The following is a 25,360-nucleotide window of genomic DNA, read 5'->3' as shown; positions in this document are numbered from 1 at the left end:
GTAGGACCCATGGGGCCCTGCCACCCAACCTGCTTTGGTAGACCTAGGCACTTCCCATAGAGAATACCCATTATGCCCTACGGCAGAAAAAAAAACACCTTGAAAAGCTTTAAAAAATCCTAAAATATTGCCTGAGTTCCCTACAGCTTTGCAGATTGGGTGGTAGTTGGCTCCCATGTGGCCTTAGTGCCCAACCTGTTTTGGTGCCCCTAAGTGCTATCCACGTGGATTAATGGGGCAGTTCGAATATCCATTATTCCCTATGGCCGAACCTTTAGAACCAGCTTGAGTATGGTTTGAGCTTCAGCCGAACTGAGCTTCACTGAACTGGTACTCAAGCCAGGGCCCCTAGTCTGAGCCCAGTTCTAACTTTAACAGAACCAGGGAGACCGGTTTCGTGCACATTTCTAGTAGCAAGTGAGGTGTCCCTTCTCAATGAGCTAGTGCTGAGGATCGATCGTTTGGTGGTGCCAATCTCCTTGCAAGTAAAAGTGATAAAAATTGCATCAAAGGGCAGTGACTAAATTGCCTACAAAGGTCTCGACTAAAAGACGCATCACAGAAAGTTTTTGGTGGCCAAGTAAGGGCAAAAACATTGAAAATGTAATCAGGCACTGTATGGCTGATTTGTCACTGTATGTCACAAACTGCAGAAGACTTTTACCATCCCCTTGACTCCATTAGAGTATCCCAATACATGCTATTAGAAAAGAGGGAAGGGAATCTGATCTCAGGAGAGGAACTGGAGAGGAATTTGATTTTGCCTACAGTTTTGACTAGGCTTGTGCACGAAGTTGCTTTGGCACTGGCAGGGGCAGTCCTTTAAGGGTGGGGGTGAGTGCACTCACCCCACCCGCCGCATTTCCCTCACCGGCGCTCTGTTATTTTTAAGCCCCTCGGGGCGGCAGTGTTCCTCCCTGCTGCCCGATTGTCGTCATCGGCCAGAAGTAGCAAGCACACGTATGCCCATCGCATGTGTGCGCATGCATGGTGGATGGGCATGTGCACGCATGCAACGGGTGCACATGCACTTGCTACTTCCGGCCATTTCCGGCCAATGACAAGGGCGGCAAGGAGGAACGCTGCCGCCCTGAGGGGCTTAAAAATAACGGAGCGCCGGTGGGGGAAATGCGGCAGGAAGGGTGAGTGCACCCTCCCCCGCCCTTAAAGGACTACCCCTGCTGGTGCTGAAGCGCTGAAACAGCCCACGGAGCCAAAACATTTCGGAGGCCTTCATAATAGCCTCTGAAATGTTTCGGGCACAAGCCTAGTTTTGACCTCACAGATAGGAACATAGGAAGCTACCATATACTGAGTCAGACCATTGGTCTATCTAGCTCAGTATTGTCTTCACAGAGGCTTCTCCAAGGTTGCAGGCAGGAATCTCTCTCAGCCCTATCTTGGAGAAGCCCGAGAGGGAACTTGAAACCTTCTGTTCTTCCCAGAGCGGCTTCATCCCCTGAGGGGAATCTCTTACAGGGCTCACACTTCTAGTCTCCCTTTCATATGCAACCAGGGCAGACCCTGCTTAGCTAAGGGGACAAGTCATGCTTGCTACCACAAGACCAGGCTGATAAAAGTGATGGACAATTCTCTGTACCAGAAAACAAATCACTAACAGCTCCTGTGCCAAGCACCAAGAATTAGAAGATGTTTGTGTGACAGGAAACCACCTAAAAGATTTTGTCACCAAATTTTAAATGAGACCAATTCTGATTGTTATAAAGGGGAGGGATGTGTTGTATTCTATCTAGCATGTTCTTTTATGTTTTGTTAATTAGAGGTTTGTCCCTATGGGGATCCTGGGGATCCTGTAGAGATTGTGGGAGTGCAGTCAGAAAGGAAACGAGAAGGACAGGAGAAGGAGAAAAACTGAGTTGTTTTTCAATAAAGCTTAGTTAAACAAACATAAGAGTGCTTCATATTTACAAGGGAAGCAGCTATAAAACAGTGGGCTTGGGTTCTCCTGATTATCCTGGTGTGGGAGGTCCCAGTGATGTAGGGTCACCCAAGGCCTGGGTCATATTGTATTTCCACCTTGTCCCACCCCCTGAACTGTCCATCTAGTCCTCCAGATCCAGTCATGACAGTTGGTGGCTACAGGCAGCATGACCATTTCATGCTCTCTATTCTCCCAGACTATGGGAAACACCTATATTGGGCAGCAGCAATATAGGAAGGTGCTGGAAGGCACCATCTCATACTGCATGGGAGGAGGCAACAGTAAATCCCTCCTGTATTCCACCAAAGACAACCACAGGGCTCTTTGTGGTCACCAGGAGTCGACACCGACTTGACGGAGCAACTTTACCTTTATTCTCCCAGGCCCCTCTGGTTTTTCCAGAAGACAGGCTGGGCTTTTATCTCTTGTCAGCAATACAGGCCCTGAACATATCAAATTTCATGGTAGCTGTGAGCAACAAAGCAGTGGCCCATTTTAACAGCTCAGTGTGTTTCCCTTTCTCTCCCATTGGCTCCTGCTGTAAGCACAATCATAATATCCAAAACCAAAGCAAACCAATCTAGTTGACCTTTGGTGCAATAAGTAATTTATCCTGGGCACATGACTTCTTACTTCATAGGATCATGATGATGATGATTTTTTTTTTTTAGTTCTGGATCTGATTAATTAATTTATAAAAATGACCATGTCTTGGTTTGGCCTGTACATTTGCTACTTCAAAAAATTAGGTGCTTCACTAACTCCACCCATCAGCACATATCAAAAGAGTAAGGAAAAATCCTGATTTTGAGTGTAAGATGGTATTTAAAGTGTGTTTAAGAGAGAACTAACAAGTGATCTTGGGAAGTAGCAGTAGGAGAGAAGGCATGCCCTCAGCTCTTGCCTGTGGGCTTTCCAGGGCTATCTGGAGGACCACCGTGTGAAACAGGATGCTGGACTAAATGGGCCTTGGGCCTGATCCAGGAGGGCTTTTCTTAATGCCTGTTAATTATATTCTTAATGCACCTTTAGGTCACAACCCAGAAAGTTACTTGTGGTGCTCCCTATGGCTTAAATATCATACTTAAAGTCTGTCCAGCAGAATGTTTGCCTGCATTATTTGTTTTTTCCTTTCTGCCTTGTATTAAATGGCATAGCTGATTCCCCAAACTGTAGCACTGGCTGCTTTTTAAGCTCTCTTGAGTTTCAAAAGTGGCTTGAGCTGTGCCATGTGCTGCTGTTGCAGGGACCTGGGCCAGCACTTGCAGCCATTATTCTCTGGAGTGTAACTGAGTCTAGAAGTGGCCCCATTCAAGGAATACAATTAATGTATCTATCTATATCTATATCTATATCTATATCTATATCTATATCTATATCTATATCTATATCTAATTATCCTGGGTGTGCCTTGGAATGTGTGTCCTGGCGCCCAGCTGATTGGCTGGGCGGTGGAGGCACCTGATTGGCTGAGGCGCACCCAGGAGGATTGTTCACCAGTGGGCCCGGCTGCAGAGGCCAGTTGGTGGTGGTGGGCTCGGCCTGGCCGTGGAGGCCAGGCGGCGGGCCATAAAATGCTCAGTGCGGGTGGAGGGGGAGAGAGGGCAGGAGGGGGAGGGCAAGAGAGAGTGGGGCAGGAGGGGGGAAGGAGGGTGAGAGAGAGATTTGGGTGGGAGAGGGAGGGAGGGCAAGATAGAGTAGGGCAGGAGGGAAGGGGGGCAAGGGAGAGTGGGGCAGGAGGGAGGGGTGCAAGAGAGCGGGGCAGGAGGGAGAGAGGGGGAGGGAGAGTGGGGCAGGAGGGAGGGGGGAACAGCCGGCCCCAAAGAGTGCACAGATGCTCTGTGCGGGCTGGCTAGTATATATTATATGGTGAACATAAACATCCAGATATATATATTTTAAAATCTAGTTAATGCAATTGTGATATAACTTCCCAAATGCATATTAAGACCGAAGAGCCAGCACCATGTGTTTATTTTTGCTTGGTCTTATGCTTAATTCCATGCCTTATATTGGTCTACCTGATTAAGCTAGATCTTTTCCTTAAAATAACGTATGCCCCATGTCTTGTAAACCTTCAAATGCTGTTGGTCACTATCAAGGTGTTATTGTTTATTGTTTAGCTGAATCATTGTTGTAGCAAGGATGAGATAGTCTCAAGGCTCCCAGTATCAAAGAATAAAACTAAATCTCTCTACCACACTTTTAACTCCTGGTTGCGGCGCCTTTCCAGAAAGAATAAAGTAGGGAACTGGTGGCAGCTATCAAAGTGTAAGAGGGCTATACAATTTCAGTCCACCACAGTCATAGTCTGAGTGTGAAAGGAGAAAAGACAACTGCATAAAATTAGTGTTTGAATTAGAGGCAGCAAACACTATTTGTACAAAGCTGTCTGAATGATGTTCTTTAGGTCCAGAGGCCCACAAATGTGCTTCTCACATCACTGCTGGTTAATGCATTTATTATTTTGCCCTGCCCTACCCAAGGTTCAAGAGAAGGGCAGGGGAGGTTGCGGACCTTGTGCTGCTAAGGCTTGGAGCAGCTTAGAAAGTAGTATGATGTACTGCTGATTCCAAATCTCTCCAAGGCTCAGCAAGACAATGACAAGCCCCCATATTCCAGTTTGGGATTGGTGGGGAACACAGGGGCTTGCCCCAAGGGAAGGCTGGGCCTTGAAGGTGGCTAGAACACTTTGATAGCTCAGTGTGATGTCACAATCAAGATGTTCTTCTGAGGGGAGCACAAATGCTGGCTGGCTATCAACATCAGAATTGCTGGTCTTGCAATAGCAAGCATTAATTTCCCCATTTGCTAAGCAGAATTCACTTTGGTTTGCACTTGGATGGGTGACTACCTGTGAGCACTGTAAGATGTTCCCCTTAGGCGATGGGGCCATAGCTCAGTGGAAGCCGTAGTGGAGCTAACTGAACAGTGGCCTGTGTTCCACCCAGTCCAGCGGCCCTGCTAGAGACGCCCCGTGTACATGATGTCACACACATGGGGGCATGGCTTGGGCACCGAAGAGCCCCGAGCAAGCTTTCCCTGTCAGCGTTTATTTCCTTTCCCTTCCCTCCCAGTCCTCCCCCTTTCATTTCCAGGCAGTGTTTGCTGCCTAACAGTGTTTATTTCCCTTCCTCTTCCTACAGTGAGGGAGAGGATGGGAAATAAATGAATGCTGCCTGAAATGAGAGGGGGAGAGCTCGCTTGGGCTATCCCAAGCATTAGCCACACCCCCATGCACGTGATGTCACATGCAAAGGGGGCATGGCCTGGGCTTAGGATAGCCTGAGCGAGCTCGCCTCCTCTCATTTCAGGCGTTTGCTGCCTGATTTGCTCATTTCAGGTGTTTGCTGTTTAAGGGAAATAAACACTGTTAGGCAGCAAGCGCCGCCTGGAAATTAAAGAGTAATGTTACATGCAGTGGGGGCTCCAGCGGCCTTTTTCATCAGTGGCCTGGGTTCTCTGAACCTGTTCGCTCAATGATGGCTCCACCCCTGAGTGGAAGAACATCTGCTTGTATGCAGACGGTCCCAGGTTCAATCCTTGGCATTTCTAGGTAGAGCTGGGAGAGACTCCTGCCTGAAACCTTGAAGAACTGCTGCAAGTGACTGTAGACCATTGTTGTCAAACTGTGGCTCTCCAGTTATTGCCGGCCTACAATGCTCATCATCCCTGGCTACTGGCCAATGTGAGCTGTAGGCCAACAACAGCTAGAGGGCTGTAGTTTGACTCCCCTGCTGTAGACAATAATGAGCTAGATGGACCAACTATCTGACTTGGTATAAGGTGGCTTTCTGTGTGCCTATCATCCAGAATTTGTGGATCCATACCTAGGTTATATGTATGTATGTATGAGGCTAAAGTATATCCCTTTAATCAGGCCAGTTCCAGAATCTAATGTCACAGTCATCCTCAAAGTGCAAGATTGTCCCCTTTAACAGCACCTTGTTTCATGACTGTATTTTTGCTTTAACACTACCTACCTACCCTGAGTGCCAGGATGGGCTAAAAATTGAAATGAATAAACACCAAGGAAACGCAGGTCATGGTGACTGAGTTGCTCTCAGATTTGGAAAGGTGATATGGAAACTGCACAGGGGAAATGTAGTAGAATTGACCATTTAAAGCAGAAATTTAGAAATGGTACATTTTATTGATATGACATTCTTCCAGCATTTGTGGATCTACATGTTTTGAGTATACTCTGAAATCCTTTAAGCACTTAAAATTACCATTCTTTCCCTCAGATGTACAGGCCCTATTAGAAAATATTTATCACTTAATATAGTGGTGTCAGTAAGAATGAAAATAAAAGCTGTGGGGGAAACATAAGGGATCCTGGGAAAAGGTTGTCATAGAAATTCTTTGTTCTCACTGAACACCTGTCAGTTGCTGCCCTATGTAATTTGGTTGCTTGTGAGATGATTACCTGAGCCCAAGAGGGATGTATAATATACAATTAATATCTTTTCATGCTAAAGGACATAAACGGGATTGGGCCAGTCCAAGCCAAGGCCCTTAGCAAAAGGATGGGAAATGAGGCATATTTTTTAAAAGGGTGTAATAGAATGACAGCGTCTTGGTTTATGTTATAATACATTTTCTGGAATATATGAGCAAAAAGTGTGGGGCATGTGAAGACTGGAGATTGCATCAAGTTGGCATTGAAAATGGTAAAATAAGATGATTTATGGTAACAACACACGCCTGTGAGTACTCATTAATTTAAAGATTGTCTAATATAATAGCAATGGGATATCTGAAATAGTTTCTAAGTGTGTGCCATGGGTTGGTTGCTCATGCTCCAAAACCCATATTTCCTCTCACCTTCTGCAACCTGTAAGAGTTTTAAAAATTCAGACCTGCTACAGAAAATCCCGCTACAGAAAACAGCCACCTCATAAAATTAATTATCTTTAATAACACCTAAAAGAAGTGCCATTATATTTAGTGGATGGCCGGATTTCAAGAAAGATGAATAGGCAGCAACGTTTTCTCTGTTTCATGTTATCACCTGCTTTCCTTTTCACAGTGTTTATGTTGATTAGTGACAGAGATCACAAATGCATTGCTGAGAGAGGGTAGGGTGCCTCCATGTTTGAAGGAGGCAATAGTTAGACCTTTTCTTAAGAAGCCTTCCCTGGATCCTTCAGCGATGGATAGTTATAGGCCAATCTCCAATCTCCCTTGGTAGGGCAAGGTGATCGAGAAGGTGGTGGCTGACCAGCTCCAGATGGTTTTGGAGGAAACTGATTATCTAGACCAGGGTTTCTTAATCTTGGGCCCCCAGATGTTGTTGGACTACAACTTCCATCATCCCCAGACATGGCCTTTGTGGCTGAGGATGATGGGAATTGTTGTCAAACAACGTTTGGGGGCCCAAGGTTAAGAAACCCTGATCTAGTCCCATTTCAAACTGGCTTTAGAACGGGCTATGGGGTTGAGACAGCCTTGGCTGGCCTGATGGATGACCTTTACCAGGGAATCAACAGAGGGAGTGTGACTTTGTTGGTTCTCTTGGATCTCTCAGCAGCTTTCGATACCATCGACCATGGCATCCTTCTGGGTCACCTGGGGGAACTGGGGATAGGAGCACTGCTTTGCAGTGGTTCCGCTCCTATCTCTCAAGTAGATTCCAGATGGTGGAGCTTGGTGACAGTTGCTCCTCAAAACAAGAGCTATAATATGGAGTCGCACAGGGCTCCATTCTGTCACCAATGCTTTTTAATATCTAAATGAAACTGCTGGGTAAGGTCATCAGGAGATTTGGTGCTGGGTGTTATCAGTATGCTGATAAGACCCTCCTTTTCATCTGCATCATCAGGAAATGGTGTTCATTTCCTAAACACCAGGCAATAATGGGCAAGATGAGGGATAACAAATTGAAGCTGAATCCAGGCACGATGGAGGTGCTCCTTGTAGGGCTTCAGAATCTGAGGGATGAGTTAGATCTCCCTGTCATGGGCATGCTGTCGGACTCCAAGGATGAAGAGACGGCAGGCAGTGTGACAGTGGATGAGGCAGTGCAGCTACCTCAAAGGCAAGAAGTTGCAGAGGCAAGCGGGACCGACTCACGGGATGTTGAAAAAGAAACAGAACCTAGTACGACAGCTCCTGTGGAGGAGGCACAGCCGATCTCAGCTGTAGAGAGGCATCAGTCAAAGAGACAGGAAGAGATAAGGAGGTGCATGCGCAGAACGGCTCGACTAACAAGGAGAGCTGCTGAGTCAGGGACCCATGATCGAGTGCACAGGGCTTCAGCCTATTTAAGACGGCTTCGCTGCAGCCGCATTGCTGGTAGCAACATCGTGCGTTGGTGAGCTACCCAGCTGTGTTCCTGCTTGTTTGACTGTGCTTTGACTCCGGACCGTTTGGACTCTGTTTGTGGAATTCGACTTGGACTTGGATTGACTGACTGGATATTGTAACGACTCAGACTGGCTGTGGTTTGGACACTGCTTACTGTTTGGCTCTGGCATTCTCCTTTTGACCCTTTGCCTGCTGCATGCTCTGTCTGCTGATATATAGCTCTTGATTTGCCTGACAGGTTTACGACACTCTCTGTGCTGGATGGGGTTACACTCCCCCGGAAGGAGCAGGTACGCAGCTTGGGAGTACTACTGTACCCAGGTCTCACCCTGGTATCTCAGGTGGAGGCTATGGCCAGGAGTCCTTTCTATCACCTTCGACTGATTTGACAGCTGCATCCATTCCTAGTGCACCAGCTGGTAACCTCCAGGCTTGACTACTGCAATGCGCTCTATGTGGGGCTGCCTTTGTATGTAGTTTGAAAACTTCAGTTAGTTCAAAATGCGGCAGCCACACTCGTCTCTGGGGCAACTTGGAGAGACCATATTATGCCTCCTTTGAAACAGTTGCACTGGCTGCCAGTATGTTTCAGGGCAAAAACAAAGTGCTGGTTATTACCTTTAAAGCCCTGAATGGCAGGTCCAGGTTACCTTAGAGAGCGCCTTCTTCTGTATGATCCCCACTGCACATTAAGGTCATCTGAGGAGGTCTGTCTCCAGTTACCACCGGTACATCTGATGGCGACTCAGAGGCAGGCCGTCTCTGTAGCTGCTCCTGGACTGTGAAGTGCACTCCCTGCAGAAATCCACAGTTTGAACTCTTTATTGGCTTTTAGGCGAGCTCTTGAAACCTATCAGTTTGGCCTGGCCTTCCAGGGTTTTTTAATTGTTGTAAAGGGTTTTAATGTACCTGGTTTTTCAGGGTTTTTAGACTGTTTTTATTGTTTAACTGTTGTTTTATGGTATTTTAAAATCTTTTTTCAAATTGTTGGTTTATTTTAACTGATTTGTTTTATTTGTAAAGCTCCCTGAGCCATTTTGGAAGGGTGGTATAAAAATTGAATAAACAAATAATAATAAATAAATCTTATGGCCATCTAAGAAACTCCACCAGTAATACTCCAAACCACAGTTTAAAATACAGCTGCCTACAACCGGGCGGGGGGGGGGGGGGAAGAAACGCATGAAACCCAAAACTGCCACCGGCAGCTAAAGGGAATGCAGAAAGGAAGAGTGCTGGGCAAAAAGGGTGGAATCAAAGAAAGAAGAATGGAGCGGTTGAAGCCCAGAAAAACAAGTGCGGATGAGGAGAGGACTTCTCCAGGCACAAAGAAATACATGGCAGCTTCACACATCACAGCTGCAAGTAAGTAGAAGAAAAGCACCAGTTCCTGATGAGTGCACACTTCTGGTACAAGTTAGAAGTTGCACGCATTTTGTGTTATGTGAAGCCACTAATGTTGGGTAGAGAATGTTGGGCCCTCTCTGCCACCCAACATTCTCAAGCCTTCTTCAAATGCTGATTACAAATGTTGAGTCTGTGCTCACCAGGAACTAATAATTTCTTCCTACTTACTTGCAGAGGTGCATCTAGGTAATTTTGGAGCCTGGACCTAAAAGCCTTGGGAGGCCCCCACTCCTCTGCAAATTAAGCATCATCATGCTCCACCAGGCGACCACACCACCCAGGACAGACTAAAGAGGATTTGGGGGCCTACAGAGGCACAGGAGGCCCTGGACTTTGGCTCTGAAGTCCGGGGTAAGTGCACCTCTGCTTACTTGTGACATATGAAGTTGCCCAGAAATAAAGAAGGGAGTGAGGGAAAGGATACAATCACAGCTGCAGGAAAAAGGGGACAGTACCCCATCATTTTGACTGTCAAAAATAACTGCAGGAAGAAGAAGAGGAGATGTACAAAGAAAGAGAAACAGAAAGATAGAAAGAGGGAGGGCAAGTGGGCTAGCATAAGCAGAGAGGGAGAAAGGTGACACAAAAAACCAACAGCCGTTTCCTCATCATTTTGCCCATAATTTTGATGCGTCTTTGACCAGTATAATATTAATAAGCAGCATGCATGTGTGCATGTGCGCGCACACACATACTCATATTACAACATTGCAGCAGCAAATGGAGGGGATGCAATAATAAATTCCACCTGGATTGCCTAAAAGGAAGAGTCTTCACTAATTCATCAAATGCCCAAAGGGAGGAGGCTAGAAGTAGAAAGGTCCAATGTCTGGGTATCACAGCTAAGAAGGTCCTGTACCACATACTTGCCAATCATACTTCATACAGAGGAAGGATATGAAGCAGGGCCTCCTCAAATTATCTGAGAGGACAGGCAGGATCATGTGAGAGGAGATGGACCTTTATATACCCTTTTCCCAAACAATTTACAGCTCTAATGGAAACTAGCTGGGCCGGGCGCAGAGCATCTGCGCCTCTAGTGCCCGCCCGCTGCTGCTGTTTGCCCACCTGCCAGTGTTTCCTCTCCCCCTCCCCCGCCTGCTGGCTCACTTCTTCCATCTCTCTCTTCATCCTTTCCCTCCCTCCTCACCCGCCTGCTGGCTTCTTCTTCCCTGCCTGCCTCCACTGCCATTTCCTCACCCCCTCCCCAGCCCGCCCACTGGCTTCTTCCTTTCCCTGCCCCACACTTCTTTCTTCCCCTCCCCGCCCACTGGCCCACCCACTGGCTTCTTGCTCCCCACCTGCCCCCACCTGCCACCCCCCCTCACCGCCATGTTGTCGCTGTTAACTGCCACCACCATTCCCCCCACCATCCCATGGCTATCCGGCAGCTCTCCGAACTCTCGCAAGAGCTGCCACACATGGGATTAGCCATGGGTATGCCTTAGAGAATTAAATATATAGATGACCAACAGTTAAGTTTGAACTGGCTACAGTTTAGATCCAACAACAACAGAGTTGCATGCTCCAAATAAGTGGCCTCAGTAACAGCATGGCAGCAGTGTCTATACCAGCTGCAGTTTCTGCACAATCTTCAAAGGAAGCCTCACACAAAGCACATTGCAGTTGTCCAGCCCAGATGTAACCAAAACATGTATGGCTAGGTATGCCAAAACCAGACTGACAAGCAAACTGGAATGGGTCAATAATCAGCTTCTGCCAAGAAAATCTAGAGTTGGGTCACCACCACACATTAAAGGATCCTGTCAAAATAAGGAATGTTGGACACTGGCAGGTAATTATCCAGGATGGAGAAGTCCAATGATGACTTTTGAAACAAAGATCTTAAACAAAGTTGGCTACCAGTTTCTAGTAGTCAGTATAATATGATGTAATAAAGGAAACATCAAAGTCATGCATGGTGCATTGTGATGTTGTTGAAAGGGTATTTGTTAAGTTATTTAGTTCAATGGGCTGTTTTCAAACTATGGAAGAAAAGGGGTCTAACACAGCTTTCATTACAACTGAGTTTTTCAACTTATCTCTTCCAGTGATTTGATATTAACTTGAACATTGCCAGTAGAGCTGGGCACAGTAAAGATCATATTAACTTGAACATTGCCAGTGGAGCTAGGCACAGGGAAGATCTTGCATCATTACCATTGTCTTTCTGTTTGTGGTAAAACTACTCCCATCAGTTTCTGCTAAAACAAGTAAATTCAAAGAAATATCCATGTATGGATTTGACTCAAAGGCTTTTCTCAATGTGATTTTGTGCGTGTGTGTGTTCTGTTCTTTTGCACCTGGACTATCCATTGAAGTCAATGGGAACTGAAAAGCAGGCTTGGAGCTAGTGCACAAGTGCATAAATGCATGAATAAGCAGGTTAACAGCTGTAAAACATTTTGAGAGGCTGAAATAAAATAGTGCATTAAATGCTGTAAGAATTTACTAAAGAGCTGAGATTCAGTAGTTGTACTGTGCACTCTTACAAGTCACAGTGATGAGATAGTAACAGGATGTAAGGGGAAAAGGATAAAGAAGCCACTAAAAGTAGGGAAACACTTCAAGAGATCTTACTTGCAGAATTACATTTCAGTTCCCAAAAAGCTCTTCAAAAGTACAAGCAGCCAGTTAACTCTGTAAACTCTAGAGCCATGGACTTCAATAATACTAATCCTGCTTCAGTGGAAGTATGTTATATAGTGCATGAGGCCCGTTGACTGGGCAAAGTCATTTTGCGTAGATTATACTTCTAGGAAAGTTCAAGAAATTAAATATATGTACTAGAATGTTTTAATGAAGTGCTTGCAAAAGTGAAGTAGAATTCATCGAATTTCAGCTTCAAACATTATTTATTTTATTGGGAAGTAACTTGCCTAGGGAGCAAGAGGTTGCTGGTTCGAATCCCCACTGGTATGTTTCCCAGACTATGGGAAACACCTGTATTGGACAGCAGTGATATAGGAAGATGCTGAAAGGTATCATCTCATACTGCATGGGAGATGACAATAGTAAACCCCTCCTGTATTCTACCAAAGAAAACCACAGGGTGCTACGGTTGCCAGGAGTTGACACTGACTCAACGGCACAACTTTACCTTTATAATGATCATATATGGTAAATTTGAATCATAGTAAATTTGAATATGAGAAAGATCTGCTTTTCTTGGGCATTGGATCATTTCTGAATTATTGATCTGATTACTGAATGCTAAAAATCTGTTGAGAACAATAACCGTTAAAATATGATTTTTAATTCAGAATTTCTGCTACTCCCCAAGTTATTTAAAATTATTTAAACATTTTTATTTAAACAGTGTAAAAAGCAATGCATTATGTTAATTTAAGTGGCAGAATTGTTCATGCAGAATTTGGTATCTGTAGGTAATTGGGATGTATATTTATAATTTTTTCAAAAAACTACAAAAAAGGTATTTAAATTTTCACAAAACATATTCCAGTGTAAAAAGTAGTGCATTCAGCTAATTTCAGTGGCAGGATTCCGTATGCAAAATTTGGTATCTGTAGGTCATCGGGATGTATGAGTTTCATTTCACACAAACATACACACAAATTCTTCAAAATAATATAGTACATGGATTACATTGTAATGTAATACATTTCTAAAAATAAGTCATAATTTGATACAAAATGAAACCTCTACCTCTATATTTATTTAACATTTATATCCCGCTCTTCCTCCAAGGAGCCCAGAGCAGTGTACTACATACTTAGGTTTCTCCTCACAACAACCCTGTGAAATAGGTTAGGCTGAGAGAGAAGTGAATGGCCCAGAGTCACCCAGCTAGTTTTCATGGCTGAATGGGAATTTGAACTCGGGTCTCCAAGTGCTAGTCCAGCACTCTAACCACTACACCACACTGGTTGTAGTCACAGATATAGAGCTTTTTGATTCCACTGTATATATTCCTCCCCCACCCCACATCTGTACCCATGCATATATATACTTATTATCTATCTTTCTAGACGGCTTCATAGATCCAACAAATAGGCTCTGGTGGACAAAAGCTTGTGTCATAATGGGTTGTTTTATGGTTGCTTTAGCTGTTGTAAAACTTCTACACTTCTGGCCCTGCTCTCATAAATCTCTTTAGTTTTAACCAATTCATCTGTATTCAGCATGTTCCCTAATGCTCTTACATTTCTTGTTCATGAGTGTCATTACACTCGGTTACCAGAACTGTATGGAAGCGCTGCCTAGATGCTTCAGCTATGCTTTTGTGCTACGTGGGGGAAATTAGATCAGTTGAGGTTCTGATACAGCATTAAGTTAAGCAGGTTTGATGCACTGGAAATGCGGAGAGAGGTGCAATTTTATTTTTAAAGCTTTATTAAAATAAAACTTCAGCGTTACAGGAAGAAAACGAAGTTACAGAGCTACAGGAAGTAAAACTTCAGAGTTACAGGAAGAAAAGGGGAGGTTGGTTAGGAGTTTCAATCAATGGGCTAGCATTCTACCGAAGGTAACTGAGCTTAGTTCAAGATCTTTACCAAGAGTGCCTGGGAGGGAAAAGTGAATGGGGAGACAGAAAAGTGAGGGAGCCTGGGAAAGAGACGACGGACATGTTACCTATCTGTCCTAGTACGTTGGTTGCATGAAGTTCGGTCCTGGTGCACCATGGGAGTAGGGTGTGTAATGGGGCAAGAGATAGGAAAGAGGCAAGGGGAAGCAGCCACAACTTGCCTTGTGAGAATCCATAGAAGAGCAGATTCTAATTCCATGTGGCTTGATACAGATAAATATACCCCAAATCATGACCTGGGGCAACATTTGAGTTAATCACGAGGTTATCCCTCCCTGTAGGGTATGCAATTTGGAGCATGACAAAGATGTCCATTGCTAGGGTGAACTTAATCAATGCAGGTGTGTTCTTTGGACTAAGGCAAATGCAAGCTATGTAAATGCTTACATGTGTGACTATGTTTCTATGTTTGTTTCTTTGTTTGTTTCTATGTTTCTATGTTTGTACACTTCCTTGAAACTCAGTCATCTCAGGTGCAAAGATGCAAAGCTTTTGTTTACTGATGAGTGTTCCTCCCTTACCATTACCAGCCACTTGATCGGGCTAATGAGGAGGGAAATGGCCATATTTACTCATGTTCAAGGCACTATGTACAGCCTGAATCTCCCCCTTTTATTAGCCTCTTTACTGGAGGCTATTAGCCTGTCAGTTTGGTGCATCTGCTGTATCATGGAGGGGGTGCCTGTTTGTGTGACCCCTAAATACTGCTGTTTGGCAACAAAGCTTGGGCCCATATGGGAGGACTGGCTTGTTTGTTCCTTGTAATAAAAGAGGATGACCCTAACAACAATTTGCAATGCAATTACATTTTGCAAGGCAGTGATGTATGCCACATTTTCAAAGCATTAGCAGACATAGCAAACAGTGATGACTATAAAAAAAGAAAACCAAGCTAGCCCTTAACAGGTTTTTAAGAACACATTGAAACATGGACCTGTTAGAGGTTGTTAATTTTTACCCCAGTGGGTAAAACGGCAGAGCACTAAGGAATGGGCACACACTCCAGTTACAGAGTGGGTAGCAGAGGATGGTTTAGTTATTGCAGCTATTTAGAGAAAACACATGGAGATCCTTGTAGAACTAAATACTAAATATTTATTGGTTAAGTACACTTGGATAGGAAAGACCTGAAACTAATCTAAAGGACTACATAATGAATAGGTAAGGCAAGAGAGAGATATGTTTCCATCTGCTCTCTAGGAGAAAGGGAAGGCTTGTGACTCAGCACAGGAAGTGCTGAAGAGTCAGTCCTGGGGTCATAGAGTAGAGACAGGTAAGGAGACACTCACTCACTACCTCTACTCCCAATGCCCCTAGTGGTAATTAAGATAGTAGGTGCAAAAGGTCGCTGCACTGGAACTCCATATCCAACAGGGTCAAGATCCAAAAAGATGCTTAGGCTCAGTCAAGGGTCTTATGCCCAGTGAAACTGTTGACAGTTCTTTTCTAAACAAAAGTGGGCCCCATCTTTATGGTCCACACCAGATCATATCACAAATTCCTTTGTTTCAAAATCAGTTTGTCATGTAAAACAGAGGTGGTGGTGGTTCTGGCTTAAGAATAACTAATCTAATACTTAATGTTAATATTAATAATTAAAGTTAATGTTTTAATGTTTTTTATATCGTTAACTGCCCAAGGACCTTTTGTATAGGGTGGTATATAAATGCACCAAATAAATAAAATAAAAATAATACCAAATAGAACTGAGGGTTCTTTAGAACTCTTGTGAACCATGGCTCTTATGAACAGATCATGAGGTACAAGTCTAGTTAATACAAGGATGTTCATTAGCCAAACCAAAAAAGAAAAAAGAAAGAAAGAAAAAGAAAAGACATCTTACAAGAATCTCAGATGATTCTCAACAAAATATTAGAAACTGCTGGAATGAGATGTCAAAAAGACATGCTCAGTTGATAAAGCAAGGAATCCTGTTAACAAAACTAGAAACTGCACATATACTTCACAACTGGTGTTCTACTAGGAAGCAGCTGAAACAGCTTCAAGATAGCCATCCGTCCCCAAAAGCCTGCATATCTGCAAGGATAACACACAAGTGCTATGATTATGGAGGTTCCTACCCATAGGAAAGTGATTGTCCTGTTTTGCCTGAAGCATTATTTGTAATAGCTGTGGTAAATGAAATCACTCTATGAAGGTTTGCAGATTAGGTAGATTATCACAGCTACGTAACAAATTCTCACCAAGGCCAACATAAAGCAATTACTTCATAAAAGGACATCTCATATGTTTACAGTCTTTCCCACACAAATACTACCTCCAAGCACAATATTCACTTATGATGCCATATTTTTAATATAAGGAGTAAAGACTGAAGTTGTAGACACTGGTACATATGATATCACAGATCTATAGAGGCTGGTATATCAGAGAAGTCACCATTGCAAAAGACAGCAGAGAAGACAAATGGTAGTGGAAATTCAGAACCATCGTCATTGTAAGGGATGTTACATTACTTTGCATTCAGCCAGTCCCTTGGGACTAATTAGAATGATCCAAGCTATACAGACTGACCCAAACCTGTCATCATTAATAAGAAATATTTCAAGGAATTGGGAAACTGAAAAGAAAGCAAGTGAAACTTTGTAGTAATGGCACTATTCTGGCCGGTTACTCTGCCTGCTTCATAGATGTATTCCCTTCCACATCCAAATATTAGTTGAAGGATTGGCACTTCCCAAAGACATTGACATTATCTAAGTAGCAGGCCCTATTCCATGGGTCTCCACAAGAATAATGGCTCCAAAAACAAAGCAACCACACAAAATCTGGATTGGTGTGGCATGGACATGCACATAAATACCAAGAAGGCAAAGAAGAGAGCAGGGGCGTGCAAGGTAAGAGGGCTTGAACTTTGTCGGCTCCTCTGTTTTGTTTGGCTCTTTCAGAGCCATTTGGATAGGGCGGTCGGTATATAAATGTAATAAATAAATAAATAAGTAAATAAGTAAATAAATAATAGAATAATACCCAATGGAGCCATTAAGTGGGAGACACACGTAATTCCCCTGTGGGTACTATTGCCAAATCTGATTGGAAGAAAATTCAGCCTTGGTCTCATGGCTGGCTATCATTAACTTTAGCTCAATACTTAGTCAAGATACACTGCAACTTTTTCAATGAATGTAGGCCTTTGCTGCTACTGTTGCTAGCAATGCTTTTCTGTTGGCTCCCAGGAGCCCCCTCGTTTGTGTTTGAGTCTCCAGGCTTGGAGATCTCACTCTGTATATGCTCAGGAGCCTCACAGCATTGTGAGCTCTCCATTTATACACATGGGGACAGGTCACTTAGTTACAGTGGATATCCCCTAGATTTGACCCCTAGATTTGCCTCCTAATGAGCAAATTATAAAGGGGAGCAGATGCACGCCCTCCCTAATGCTGGGATATCCTAAGTAGACCCCAGAAGTTAACTAAAAGCAGGTTAACCTCTGACAAGGCCACTCTACCCTCAGAGTGAACTGACGTGTCTTCCCTGCCTTTCACAAAAAGGATAGCAGCCAGCTAATGTGCCAATTAGCTCAACAGGAAGAACACAGATAAGGCTTGTAGAGGTAAATATCCCCCTCACAAAAGTGGTTGAGCAAGTGATATGAACCTAAGAGATGCAGCCATTAAAAATACTGATCAGATTACTGGACTTTCCATCTATGCAGATTCCCCATCTCACATCCATGCACTCCACTTTCATGACAAAAGCCTTGGCTTACCTCAGCAATTCCCACATTGTTACACTCAGGAAGAAAGATCAGCAACAGTGGGATCCCTGCTGGTCCCTCCCAACACACCTGTCAGACAGCAACAGTCAATTAGAATTTGCCCCCAGGATATGTATTTGGGTATAAGAACTCCCAATTACACTATCCAGTGTGCTCCCTTGTATGCTTCAGTTGGGACTCCATCACATGCTCCTTGTGATCTTCATGCTTTCTACACACCAGCTATCTTGGAATTACCATTAGCTTTTTAGGTGATTTATTGTCCACAGGCCATCACGTAAGTCTGTGTTCAGTACTCTGTGCCACTCTCTAGATCGGTTTTCTTGCCCAGCCTGATCTGCCCAGTCTTAAGTCTTCCTCACTGACATAGGGAACTGGGTCCACGGAGGAAGCATCCTCCTGGATTCACCTCTACCGACTAACCCCTCCAACCTTCTTGCAGCTGCTTTAGCCTGATCTGTTCCTGAGGAATGAGGTTCATTGGTGATTCCCGGAGTCTTTCATTGAGACCAGGTGATATAAGCTTTCTCCTCCCTGGGCCCAAATTCTATCTTTATTCCCCTTTCTTAAATCCAACCCTTTGCTTCTCTAAAAGCCTCTTTCTCTTGCCCAGCTGGGTACTTACACAATTAGGACTCTAAGCTAAAATGCCTCATTGCAGTTAAATGTATTTTTGATGGTAATATTGCTTTAATATTTTCTCCTCTGTACCCCTCCCTACAATAAATATCTTCTTTTTATTTTTGAAACTTGAATCTGGTCTCAATCCAATTCATTTCCTGTGTCCACAACTTTGTGCAAATTAAAACTTTTGTGAAACTGTTCTTTTCTGAGCTAATTTCCCCATGTGAGCCCAAAAGGTAGATTTCGAGGTGTTCGCCAATCACCCTGGAGCAGTTTCATTAACACTACAAGTACCTCAATGTTTTTGTTATTTCCTCAGTTACTGAAATATTTCAGAGTGCATTCATGAAGTTCTAGCAGGCCTTTCAGGAATACTTGATGTAAATGATACCACTTCTGAAGAGCATGACCCTCCTAGCAACAATCCCAAGATAGCTGCATGAAAAGAATCTCACATTAAACCAAAGCAAATGGGTATTCAACAAATGTTTGGAGTTCTTTGGAAGCAACTTTTCCAAAGATGGATTTGAGGAGACCCCGCAAAAAGAAATAGCTATATACATGATGCTACTGTGAAAACAACCTCTACAAAGATCCAAAACCTGGAGGCCTTGCAAACTACTGTGGCAGATTCATTCTAAGACTAACAACAATTTCATAGTCTCTTAGAGATCTCAGCCAAAGATCATACTTGGGTATGGTCAGATAAAGCTGCTTTCTGTGAATTAAAGTGTTCTCTTGCTAAAAATTTAGTAACTTCTAACTGCAAACCTGGCAAGAAGACCAAACTTTTCATGGATGCAATACTTGTTGGCTTAGGAGCAGTTCTCACACAGGTTAACCATCATGGAGGCTGTTCTCATGAGCAGCCTAACCCAGGCTAGGGAAGCCCAGCCTGGGTTAGTCTGCCCATGAGAACGTCATGTGAACGACCTCATAATCAATTGAATTCTTTATGCTCTATAGAATAACACAAGGTGACCAGGGAGTGGTAAGAATCAAAGCCAAGAGAAAGTTTTTCCTTTGCTAGTATATCTATGAATGGAAGTCAGTATTGATTTTTCCGATCTTCGAAGGGACAATATCTATTAGGTCTCAGTAAATGCTCTTGCTACCCAGAAGCAGAGAATGCTGTGGTTGGAATCACTGTTCCACACACGTTTGTGTGCACAAGACGTGTGCGCATGTCTTGTGTGCACAAGTGTGCACAGGTCGCGCGTGCACAAGACGTGCACACAAGTTTTTTGATGTCCACTTAGTTTATTTTAGATCCCTCTCAGATTGAATTAGGAAGGCCCCACTCTGAATGTATGCCCTGCTAACTGGGCAAAGAGGCACCTTTTACTGTGGTGATACTCTTTATTTAGCAGGGGGAGAGTAACTGGCCCTATCCACCCCCAGCACAGTACTTCCAGTGACTGTTGCTGGTGTCTATCTTGCTTTTTGTTTTTAGAATGTGAGCCCTTTGGGGACAGGGAGCCATCTTATTTATTATTTATCTGTGTAAACCGCCCTAAGCCATTTTTGGAAGGGCGGTATAGAAATCAAATTAATAAAATAATAATAATAATAATATGCGCACACAATGCCTTGATACTGCCGCCCAGAACAAAACTTATTCTGCAGAGAGATGAAAAAAATTAGAGGGACCACTGGTTGGGATGGGAGTTTGTGAGGTGATGGAAATCAGCTTAGGATAGGACTGGGGATATTAGAGTTTTAATAGGAACATAGGAAGCTGCCATATACTGAGTCAGACCATAGGCCCATCTAGCTGGCAGCAGCTTCTCCAAGGTTACAGGCAGGAATCATTCCCAGCCCTATCTTGGAGATGCCAAGGAGGGAACTTGGAACCGTCTGCTCTTCCCAGAGTGGCTCCATCCCCTAAGGGCATCTTACAGTGCTCACACATCAAGTTCATATGCATCTAGGGCAGACCCTGCTTAGCTAAGGGGACAAGTCATACTTGCTACCACAAGACCAGCTCTCCTCTCCTAAACATTATAATATGTTTATGTTATAATGTAAAATGCCTTAATACAAATCTAAATAATAATAATAAAAATTATATTCTTCTGTTTACAGAACACCTGTTATTCTCAGGTGTGAAAATGGTCCATCTTTCTGAAACTTGCAGATTGCTTAGTATGTGGAACTACATGGTGTTCAAGCATCATAACATTATTGATTGATTGATTGATTGTTAAATTTATATACCGCCTTTCATTAAACAATCCCAAGGCGGTTTACAGCAATTGCGCAAAAGCAAATGAAATTGAGGAGTTTATGAGGGTTTGGAAACAATGTCGTATCCAAAGAAAATTAGTAATGACTAAGCATCGCCAAATGAATGAGAGAAGTTAGGCATAACTAGTTGGTCCCATTAATTTCAATGAGACTTAGTCATGACTAATTTTCTCTGTATGCAACCCAATACAATTTCCCAATGTTTCAGCAAACCCTTAGGAAAAAAAATAGACCCCGAGCTTAAAGTCTCAGAGTCTATTTTTTCCTGAGGGTCCTACAGCACAAAAACATAACAACAGGTGGTACCTTCTTGCCAAAGGCCACCTGTTCCAAATCACACTGGATCAGGCTATAAGATAGAGAATATATATACACACATACACATTCATAATTCCCAACTGTCTATGATGTGGTGGTTTACATATAGTTAGAGTAATCTGTTAAATTATTATTCAAAGATTTCCACTGCTGCTTCCTCTTTTAAAATGTCTTTGTTACTACAGCCAAATGACCCCCATAAAGAACTATTTGTATTGTAACACACTTGTTCAGTATAATGAAATACTGCTTTTTCATCCTTTTTCTTCTTTACTAGGTCAAGTGAATTTTGCCATTATTCCCACTGCATGCCAATCTCAACAAAAATTGTGATACATGTTGATATTTATGCCACAAGAGGTGACAATCTTAATCAACTCTATAAATGACAGACCTTGGTTGGATGTTTTTCTGCTGCTCTGTGAAGCACAGCAAAAATAACAGCAAACATGATCAAAGATAAATTTGTAGCTTATTAAAAAAAACCAAAAAACCAAGGGGAAAGAGGTGTGTTAGGAAGCTAAAGAAAAAATTCTGTTTATCTGTGTTGCTGTCTTTCTGCTGTATATTTCAGCAGAGGACATTAAATCCATCAATATAAATGAGGAACTTCAACTGACGGTTTTCACTTTGTTAAGATCCACGGTACTTTCCCTTTACTTGACTTCCCATACTGATTTTTAAAAGAAAGATACAAAATATTCTCAAGAGTATTTTGATTTTTGTGAATGCAATTTTTAATCATCTACTTCCTGTACTAAAACCAAATAAATACAATCCTATGCCTTAACCTTCTTTATTTCCCCCATGCCATCAAGATAATTTTGCATAGTTTATCTGATTATTTAAAGGACTTTGTTAAAAATGCGCTCAGTAAGAAGAAAGTAATTTGTTTTTTACTGATTTGGATAAGAACATAAGAAAAACCCTGCTATCAGGCCCAAGGCCTGTTTAGTCCAGCATCCTGTTTCACACAGTGGCCCAGCAGATGCCTCCGAAAAGTCCACAGGCAAAATCTGAGGGCATGCTCTTTCTCCTATTGCTACTCCCCTGCAACTGTTATTTAGAGCCATCTTGCCTCTTAGGCTGGAGGTGACCAATAGCCACCAGACTAGTAGCCATTGATAGCCCTCTCCTCCATGAAGTTGTCTAAGTCCCTTTTCAAGCCATCCAAGCTAGTGGCCATCACCACATCCCCTGACAGAGAATTCCATAGATTAATTATGGGTTGTGGGGAAAAGTACTTCCTTTAGTTGGTCCTAAATTTCTTGGCAATCAGTTTAATGGGATGGCCCCTGGTTCTAGTGCTATGAGAGAGTGACAAAAATTTCTACCAATTTTCTTTACACCATCGATGTCTCTCCTCAGTTATCTTTTTTGTTTCCTCTACTAAAAAGCCCCAAGTGTTGTAGCCTTGCCTCGTAAAGAAGATGCTCTAGGGCCCTGATCATCTTGGTTGCTCTCTTCTGAACCTTCTCCAGTTCTATAATGTGCTTTCTGAGGTATGGTGGACACTGTGTTGTTTAATAATATCTGGCTTGAAAACCAAACCTGCCTTTCAAATATTGGCAATGTATTCATTGGCTGGTCAGGAAAAGGACATGAATGAGTATTTTGTTGTCTTAAGCAAGGGAATAGCCGCTGCAAATTTCCATATTATCCCCGCTTTAGACCTCTATTTATACGTGCAAAAGTAAATACAGTTTTTGGTTGTTCTTCCCTCTGTCTTATTAATATTAAAGTGTTTATTTACTGTTTTTCAAGGAAACGTTCCAAACGCAGATTAGAACGTGAGAAAAAGGAATGAGAAAAACACCACAAGGGACCAGCAGCTGACACTAGGAAGGATGTTGTGCTGGGCTGATCAAGGACAGTTGCTCTTCCTCCGTTACATATGAGAGAGCCACCACTTGAGCAGGTGCCTCTTTGCCCAGTTAGCAGGAGCAAAGCAAGGTCTGCCACCGAAGGCACGAGCCCAGGTCCCTTCTCTGCTCCAGCACCGCCCCGCGCGGGGACAGCGATTTCCCGACGCGCCGGGCTCCGCCCCCCAGCATCATTGTCTCGGCGCACCCAACGAGCGGCGGAGGCGGAGCCGTCTCTTCAGCTTCGGCCGCCTCCCCCCACCTTTTTTTTTTAATCCCTCCGCCGAACATCCATCTCTTTCTCGAGCGCCCGGCTCGCGCGCCTCACGTGACGCGGCAGGTATCTCTTTTTGTCTCAACGACGGACCCGCCCCCGATTAAAGTCGTCTCCGCTCCCTCTTCGTTTGGAGGGGGAGGAAGTTAACAAGATCTGTCACCTCCTCCGAATAGGCTAAAGGTGGGGGCGCTTGTTTCTATGGTAACAGGGCCTCCCTCTTCATACTGCTGCTGCGGCTGGCCAGAATAGATTTGTCAAAAGGGATGGGGGCGGGGGGCGGGTGCTGAGAGGGCGAGAAGCGGGTTGGGTGAAGGTGGTGTAGTGTTGACTTTTGCCATTGGTGGTGGTGCTGCTTTCCCAGGAAAAAATGAGGCATTTTGTGCAGAGGGGTCTAGAGGTCGTGGCGGCGGCGGCGGCTCCTAAACGGATTTCGGGGCGGTGGGGCTCGTGCTTTCTCTGCCATGTGTGAGGAAGGATTCGTATGCTGGGATGCCCTTCAGTTTGCCCTCCTGGGAGGAAACCTAGGGAGTGTGTGTGTGTAAGAGGTTGTTTGTTAGAAATTAAATACTGAATTGATAGGTTTCATTGAGAGTTGGGATTCAAGGAGTGCAGCTAATATTGCTGGGCACTCTCTCTATACAGGCCACACGGCTCAGAGCTCCTGCCTCTGGCTGGCTGGGTGCATTTGGAGTATGGAATGTTTATGACGATGAACTTCAGTGGATGTAGTCTAGTCAAGCATGTAACCTAAATTGATGGGGTCATCTCTGCTTTAAACGGTACATAAATTTTGTACTGAGGTAGTCTGGCTTGGTCCTGTATAGCTGACGGAACTATTCAGGGCCTTGCAGTCTGCTCTGCATCATCTGATTCCTCTGTGGACTTGCCAACACATACTAGAAAGAAAAGAGATAAATGGGAAGGGGAAGGGTATATACTGGTATAAAGAATAATTTTCAGTGGTGGAGACAGTAGATTTATTAGATGGCTTTTGGATTTATTAGATGATCTGGTGGATGCAGAATCACTGTAAATTGATGAAGCATTATTTTATTGCCTTTATTTCACAGATATGTCTGCATAACACAAACCTTGTTCTATACTTTATGACCTGCCACATATTCCTAGGAAAATACTAAAATACAATCTCCAATGTATGTTTGCCAAATATATTTTTAAACTGTGCACAGAAATATTATTGGGGATAAGTTGTGTGTGATTTTATTTCACTTTTTTCTCTGCCTCTGTTTTGAATGTTTTGAAGGTTCTCACTGAGAAATAAAGTCATAGTGTAACGTTGCAAATAACTCTACTGAAAATAAAATGGCCAATATTGCTGTACCTTTTATATGTCTGTGGTACAGCCATCCTTCATCATCCTTAACATGGAATTTGCCTTTTTCATTGCACATATATGCACATTTTCAGTGAGCTACCACAAACTCAAGATCTCTTTCCTGGAGAGGTGTGTGTGTGTGTGTGTGTGTGTGTGTGTGTGTGTATGAATGGATTACTTTACAGTATATACATATGTGATGTTTGAATTGTTTGGCCCAATGAATATCACTTTACAGTTACTTACTTTGAACCTCATTTGCCATTTTGTTGTTCATTCACCCAGTTCAGGAAGATTCTTGTGGAGTTCATTACACTGTACTGGTGTTCTCCACAAACTTGGCTACTTACTATTCACCCCTGACTCCATATCATTTATGAATGTAAAATGACATCAGCCCTGATACAGATACTTGGATGAGTTCAATACTTAATTTTCTCTTTTGTGAAAACTGTCCTTTCATTTCTACCCAATGCTTCGTTATTTAATCAGTTACTAATCTATTAGAAGACCTGCTCTCCCTCTGTCCAGTGTCTGTGAAGTTTACTGAGAAACCTTGAAGTGATCTTGTATGTTTTAGAAGGTCGACTATTTCACATTTCAGCTCCTTAAGAACTCTTGAGTGAATAAATGCACATTTATGAGGTCTCTGAAGGTTTGTCATAGGACAGCAAGGAACACTCCCTCCCCCACCTGAAAATAACAACAACTGACCCTGAATTGCAATGAGTGCTAGTCTGGATGCACCCAACT

At 43.5% G+C, this 25,360-nt stretch overlaps 1 protein-coding gene across 10 annotated transcripts in view; it reads left to right on the top strand.

Moving 5' to 3' along the window:
* The first annotated feature begins 23,201 nt into the window (after positions 1–23,201).
* Positions 23,202–25,360, top strand: part of OGDHL (oxoglutarate dehydrogenase L) — a 111,641-nt gene continuing 109,482 nt past the window's right edge. For 4 of the 10 annotated variants that reach the window (XM_053305772.1, XM_053305773.1, XM_053305771.1 and 1 more), the window contains exon 1: positions 23,262–23,451. The gene's annotated coding sequence lies outside the window, so the exon portion shown is untranslated. Of the gene's footprint in view, positions 23,452–23,566; positions 23,810–24,257; positions 24,426–25,360 lie in introns of those variants that run through there. The other 6 variants (XM_053305764.1, XM_053305765.1, XM_053305768.1 and 3 more) reach the window with 5 other exon arrangements.

Source organism: Hemicordylus capensis, chromosome 3 (genome assembly GCF_027244095.1).
Source record: "Hemicordylus capensis ecotype Gifberg chromosome 3, rHemCap1.1.pri, whole genome shotgun sequence".
NCBI classification, from domain to species: domain Eukaryota; kingdom Metazoa; phylum Chordata; class Lepidosauria; order Squamata; family Cordylidae; genus Hemicordylus; species Hemicordylus capensis.
This window is presented reverse-complemented; position numbering and strand designations above follow the sequence as displayed.